The following is a 7,043-nucleotide window of genomic DNA, read 5'->3' as shown; positions in this document are numbered from 1 at the left end:
TGCTGTCACAGAAAGGTGCACAATTATTTATTGACCCAGTTAATGTTCCGCTTTCCACCTCTGTGGGCATTTCTCAATCTTTCACGTTTGTGATTTCAGCAGGTTTTTTTGCTCCAGGACTGCAGAACACAATCTCTTGCTTAAATCGTTGATTTGAAAAAACACGTCTGGCGTTCTTCTGGCCGTGTGTGTGAGGCCACTGATCCTTTGGCGTTTGTAGCGAGGTGTTCGCGGGCATTAAGGTAGTTTGACGAAGATGTAAAATTCAAAACCTTTATAATTTAAAAGTAGCCGAACTCTTGAACGCTTAAAAGGTCAATCAAACAATTAAGGGAAATGGATATAAGTATTTCTCTACTTTGTGGTATATTTTGACTTTTTATTGGAGTAGCGTCCATCATTGAATTCAATTAAATACATATAGATAATTCCAGCCTCCTTTTGAAAATTATAAAGGTTGGGAAAGTTTACCATATTTACTACATATTGAATAAGGATAATTCCCATAATTATAACCAGGCAACGGCAGGTAAAGTATTTCAGTCGATTTAAAGGAAACTGAAATGAATTTGGTGGCGAATACAGTTAAAAAATGTATCCAGTTACACACATACAATGTATCGTGTTCATATATTTCAAACATAATTCTACAAGACACTTTTTCTAGCCACAGCTCCAGAAGGATGCTGGTGTTGCAACACTAGTTGCCTTCTTGGATTCATTTCTCTCGTACGATCAAGATCAGCCGAGTTGAAATTCAATTTCATTTCCCTGATGTTTTCATCCAAATAGTCCAAATACAGATGTGGGTAATTGAGTGTTCTGGGAATGATCTCAACTTGGGGTATTATCAGCTTCACAAATACACCAAGGCTTCAAAGGGTTGTTGGTATTAGGTTTGAGTAATTTCTGGCTAATACTTGAGGGAAGTCTCAGGAGACCAACATCCTGATGGACATGTTCTCAATGGCAGAGACATTTGAAATTATATTCACTCAAAAAAAAGAGCCCAGATGTTGAATTTAAGTTGCCATTAGAATCTATCATAACTCACGTAACTATCATCATTTAAAGTATATTGCTGAACTAGCAACATCTATGCTGATGAAATCCCAGATCTGTCACAGAATGTAAAACTATCGAAAACATTTCACTCTGAAATTGGAACGCGGCTCCATGCTGCTTTTTATTTGTGTGGAGACGAGTAGAACAAAGAATTGGATGCAAAAGATGAAGCCAGACAATATCAGCCCACATCTCTTCCTGTCACATCAAACCTCTCGCTGTGTGTTTACAGCCGGAGAAGAGAAGACATAAATCGCCACAAGGCCCTTTGACTCCAGACAATCAACATATGCATGTGCTGTGAGTTTTCTCATCCTGTGCTGCTGAGAGATTATATAAACATCTCCACTGGAAGATCAGGCTTCATGCTTCATTTACAAACTGGAAACCCTCCAAAGTTCTTGTGTTGTCTGCGTGCGAGCGCAACCCCTCGCACAAGAGAACAAAAGAAGCTCCGATTACCAGAATATTAACAAGCATTTCATATTAATGACGGGGCATTTTGCTGAATAGACGCTTATTATCTCAGCAACAGGGATCACGATTGGGTTCTGAGGAACTGCTGTGTGCGGTGACCAAAGTTTACCTCGGCTCTTATGGAAACCATGTGGAGGAGGCTTTTCGGTGCTCTTCACATGTTTGACAAGTGTGTGTGGGACGATGTATGCCAGAGTGGCTGCTGTGTCTGCTCCTGATGGAAATCAATACGGACGTGATGTGGGAAAAGCCGGGCAGAAGCAGGGATTTGAAGTCAGATGGAAACATGTTGAAGCTGGAGCAGCTGGCCCACGCAAGGATCCCACCACCAACATTTCATGTAAGGCTTGAGATGCTCTCGGTTGTTACTGTCATCAGTCGACAAATAACACGTGTTTATTTTTAAGATATTAGTTTCCAGAGGAGAAGTTCACACAAGCCGTTTTTTTAAATAGAGAAGAAACCATCTGTTCGGGATTAAAGAACCGTTCGGCACAGATTTTCTAGCACCTGAAAGAAAAGTTGGCATCCAAGACCACTTTCACACCACAAGACTGGGGCCCGAGTGACTTTTAACACCTGGAAAGGGGAACGGATAACACCTTTTGTTGGATCGATATCAAACTGCCGTCTGTTTGTAAAATGATGTATCCAAACTTACGTTTTGAGCAGAATCGTGGACTCTCAATTTATCAGTCAAATAAAAAGGATCTCCGGCCAATAAAGCAGTTTCGCAATTTCCTCTGCCCAATGCATCCTAATGCAGCAACGATGTTTCGTTTTTTAGACTTGATTTAGCATCTATTTGCTCAACCCAAATAGCATCGATATCTAAATTAACGCAACACCTTGTCACTCCTTTGACAATCTTTTTAATGTTGTGCAGAAAGTCCAGAAGTAACAAGTCAATTTCTCTGTTTATATATATACTGTATATAATACTGTCTGTGGCCAAAGCCCAGTTAAAATCTTCAATATTTGAGCAAATCGAACTTGTTCCCCGGCCTGAGTAGTTAGCATGACACAAGGAACCAACAGAATGTAATGTATGATTCAAAAACAGATAAAAAAAACCTTCACAAGAAAGGGTCTTTGAGCCAGAGAACTACGGTTGAAATCTCAAAGGTTGATGATATGTTTCTAACTTAAATAATGGGATTTGTACATGTGACCTTCTGCGATATAATCAATGCTATAGAGTTCAAATCATTCACTGATTTTCTACTCACTCTTATGTGGACTAAGGGTTGGGTTGAGTAATATGTTACTTTTTCGAGTTATAGACAAAATGTATATTTTAAGTACACTTGTAGCTGAAGTAATGTCTCTCAGCTGCTGCCTGAAGCCTGTCCTCATTTAAACACATTGCAATTGTCGGCGTCAAAGATTTAGGCAGCTAGCCTAGCAGCTTGCCTAGCAGCTCTCCTAGCAGCTAGCCTAGCAGCATCCGCTAAAAACAAGCTTTACATAGAAACTTGTCTAAGTTTTTCCCGGTACAATTCCTCATGTTGAGGCTTCAATACAAGAGGAACATTACAGACGTATGGAGGTATTTGGATGTTTTTAAGTGTCTTTTTGGACGAAGATGAAGACGAAGACAACTGAGCTCCAGTCGCTACATTAAAATGAACAAACGTTTTTGTCTATACAGTGGTCCCTGGTTTACCGCGGGCGATATGTTGTAAAAATAATCTGCAATAGACGAAATCCGCGATGTCATCAGCTTTATTTTTTTAAATTAATATACATGTTATAAAGAAGTAAAACCCCTAATCGCACACTTTCCTACTCTTTTCTCAGACAGGCATTAACATTTATTTAAACCCTCTCAAAGTTAATATCCATATAAAAAAAGTCTCCAGATGGTTATAGGTGTTTAATCAGGAAGCCGCACACAATGTGCGTTCATACAGTACGCTGTAAAAGAAAGCATCCAAAATGACACAAAAAAAAATCTGCGAAACAGCGAGGTCGCGATCGGTGAACCGCGGTATAGCGAGGGATCACTGTTACTCTAGAAAAGAAACATATTACTCTGAAAATAATCCCAACCCTTAGTCAACATAAGGATGAGTAGACAATGAGAACTATCACTTAAAGCTGCGTCACTACTGTTGATGCAAAAAGGTCAGGTTGAAGAAGTGATGTTTAAATAATGAGTTTGAATGATTAATGAGTCTAACATTAGTTCTTTACCTTTACCAAAAAATGAACATGTTCGATCTGTCTGTAAGCAAATCAACATCATTGGACAAGGAAAAGATGATTCAAGTGTTTAGGTTTCGGAACTTTCGTGTATATTTAAAAAAAGAAAAATAGATCCATAATTTCACTTTCTTTTTGATGGAGTTTTGCAGTAAAATCAAGAGCAACTTTCGCGCTTTTCCAGTCATCACAGAAACCATAGTTCGACACAGACGCACACATTCGCACTCGGACCTGAAGCCCCTTGAACGTTAACAGTCTGGCGGGTGGAGGACAGAAGAAAAGGGTCAAACAAGCTTGGGATGGATGAAGGAGCCTGAAGCATCACATTTGGGTCCAATCAAACAGTGATGTTTTTGGCCACAATATGTAAACCAGATGGACCAGAACCAGAGGAGGACAATACTTTTGTGTCTTTTAAGGAGTTCATCGCAGACTTAACATCTCTTTATATTTACAATGTAATACGAGACCAAGATTTACGCCAATAAAGTCAATATAGTCAGCTTCGACATTTGACCCTAATAGTGAGCGGTAAGGGGGTGTGCATGGGACGGGGGTTGTAGCCAAAGGGTGGAACTGTTAGGGCAGGTGCTCACCACCAGGGCCTCTGGTCTTCATTTAAAGGGGCCAGGTTTTGCTGTGATGGATGGCTAAGATGCCAACCCCCTCTGGGCCACTGTCCACAACAGGGGGGCACCATCTGGGAGCTGGAAGATTTACGTCCTAAACTCAGGTTCAAATGTCTCGCACAGCCGAGCGAGGCAGTGACAGCTTCCCCTCCCTTTCCACTTCAAACAGACACCATCCATTTTCATCTCCTGAAAAATGAATGAACCACTTGACGGTCGAGTTTTTTTTTTTCCAACCTCTTTCCTCCTTCATTTTTCCACAGGTTGTCCCCGAAATGTCACGAGGGAAAGAGGAGGAAGCTTGCTTTCTTTTTTTCTCTTTATCGTCGGGCGCAGACCTTCAGAACTAAACAAAAAAAGCGTCTTATCCGAGGTGCTCTCTGTCCGGATCGAGCTCAGGTCTGGTTTGTGTCTCGGTTGAAAGCAGCGCTGATGGAAACGAAGCCAAGAGAGGCTGAGAATCAAGGCCGTCGTCAGCGAAGAAAACAATAGTACAAGCCAGACTGGTTCGAAGGAAAATGTGGCGAATCTCATTTATCAAGCATTAACTTGAGAGTCGTGACTGCTGAGTTTTGTTGAGGCTTTTTCTGCTGGATTTCCCCACGGAGAGTAATTAATGTAATCTTTATTCACTCTGGCGCTGAGAGGAAGGAATCCTTTTTTTAATAGCCACCCAGAAATACTCGGAGTCAGCAGGATCCACCAGGCTACAACGAGAGTTTGTGTTTCACTCTTTTTCACTGCTTTTTTTGTTTTAATAATCTTGACCTGATAAGAATCTTAACATGTCAAGAGTCGTACGCTAATATGACTTTAGATGTCCATGTTTTTTCTTCAAAATAAAAATCTTTAAGACAATAAATCAATTACTCTATGGCTTGGTATCTCATTCCTCATGGATCAGTACCGGTCCCCGGCCTGGTGATGCCCTAAGCAACAACCCTTTAGAAAAACAAAATACTTTTTCCAGTTTGACGTTTTTTTCAAATCAGTCAATTTTTTCGGAGAGAGCCAACTTGTGACCTTTCTGTGTGGAGTGTGTATGTTGCGTGGGGTTTACTCCAGGAACTCTGGTTTCCTCCCACAGTCCAAGAACAGAGGTTGACTGGGATATTGGGGAAATTGTCCGAAGTAAATCGTGTGAATGGTTGTGTTTCTTTGTGTGCCCTGAGACAGACTGACGTCTGTGTCCCCCGCCTCTTGCCCTATGAAACTGGGACAGACTCCAGTTCCCCCACGACCCTCATAAGGGGCGGAAAATGAAAGAATGAATGAATGACTCAAAACAAATGGGACCTAATATATATTAAAATTATTTCATTGTGAGTCATTTTTGATAGAGCAGGTGAATTCAACTTTTGATTTCACCCTTTGATTTGATACTTAAAAAAATTACTTTTATAAGTACGGAATTAAGTTTCTAGTTTTCTAAATAAACCAAGTTTTACAGGATGGTATGTTACCTCAGAGTCAATACAATGCTACGACTAGCTACGCTAGCAGAGGTTCTGTTTAATGCTCATTTCCTTTATTAGATTTTAAAAATAAAAGGTTAGTAGGTTGGTATAAAAGGTTAATCTTAACCGCTTCTATTTAGTTACCAGAAAAAGAAAAAGGCCTAGATTAAATTGTGTGGGAATTTGTGACCTTGGCTCCTGCATGGATGTGAGAGGATCTGTAATGTCTACTCAATAATCTGTATTTTTATATGAGACATTACACATTTTTTAAACTTAAAACAAAGGTTTTGATCGTTTTTAAATACATTTCTACATTCTCAAGGGCTCAGAAAATGGTCCAATACATTAAGCTGAGCTAATTTTAAACCTAGCTTCAGATCAAGAGTTCATTTCTGGATCTGATCAAAGTTCAAAGATCCTGATCATCTAAGGGCTCTTGCGGGAAATGACTCCGATCCATTTCTGCGGCTCACTGTAAGCTCTGGAAGCCTCCATGTTGAATTCAATGACTTTTGTGTCTTCATCGACATCATTCAGTCAACTTTAATAAACAATAACTTTCTCAATGCATTCATGTTGAAAATGTGCAGTTGATTCATGCATTGAAAGAAACGTATCAAACTCAGACGTTGACATCTTGACTAAGGCTTTGCCAAGATTCTTTTTTTTTTTTAAAACCCTTCGAGTATGAAGTGCAAAGAAGCTGTGAGCTGAACACGGGTGGGAAAGAACTCCAAAGACCACTGAAATGAAATCAAAAGAAAAAGCCCAAGCAGTCCATTTGATGGGCCCATTATGATGGGTTAATATAAGTATAGTAATAAGGGATAGTAAACCAAAAATTCAAACCTCACTCATTTTCTACTCACCCTTGTGTCGACTTAGGGTTGGGATTGTTCTCAGAGTAATCTGTTTATTTTTAGAGTAATAGGAAAAACTGTATTTTAATAAACGAATGGCGCCCAGTGGACGAACTTCCCCCCAAAAAGACACAAAAACATCCATAAATCTCCGTACTGCTCGTCTGTAACATCCATTTTATACTGAAGCCATGACGAAAATAATTGTCTTTAGTTTACGCTCAATTGTGGCAAACGTTTAAAGAACAACAGCGACATAAACAGGAATTACTCTGGGTTAACATCGACTGTATAGCGTCTTGAAGCACACGAGATATTTACCCGGAGCACTTTCAGTGTACTAC

This window comes from Callionymus lyra, chromosome 1 (genome assembly GCF_982586985.1).
Source record: "Callionymus lyra chromosome 1, fCalLyr1.hap1.1, whole genome shotgun sequence".
NCBI classification, from domain to species: domain Eukaryota; kingdom Metazoa; phylum Chordata; class Actinopteri; order Syngnathiformes; family Callionymidae; genus Callionymus; species Callionymus lyra.
The sequence above is the reverse complement of the archived record's forward strand: the minus strand, read 5'-3'. Positions refer to the sequence as shown.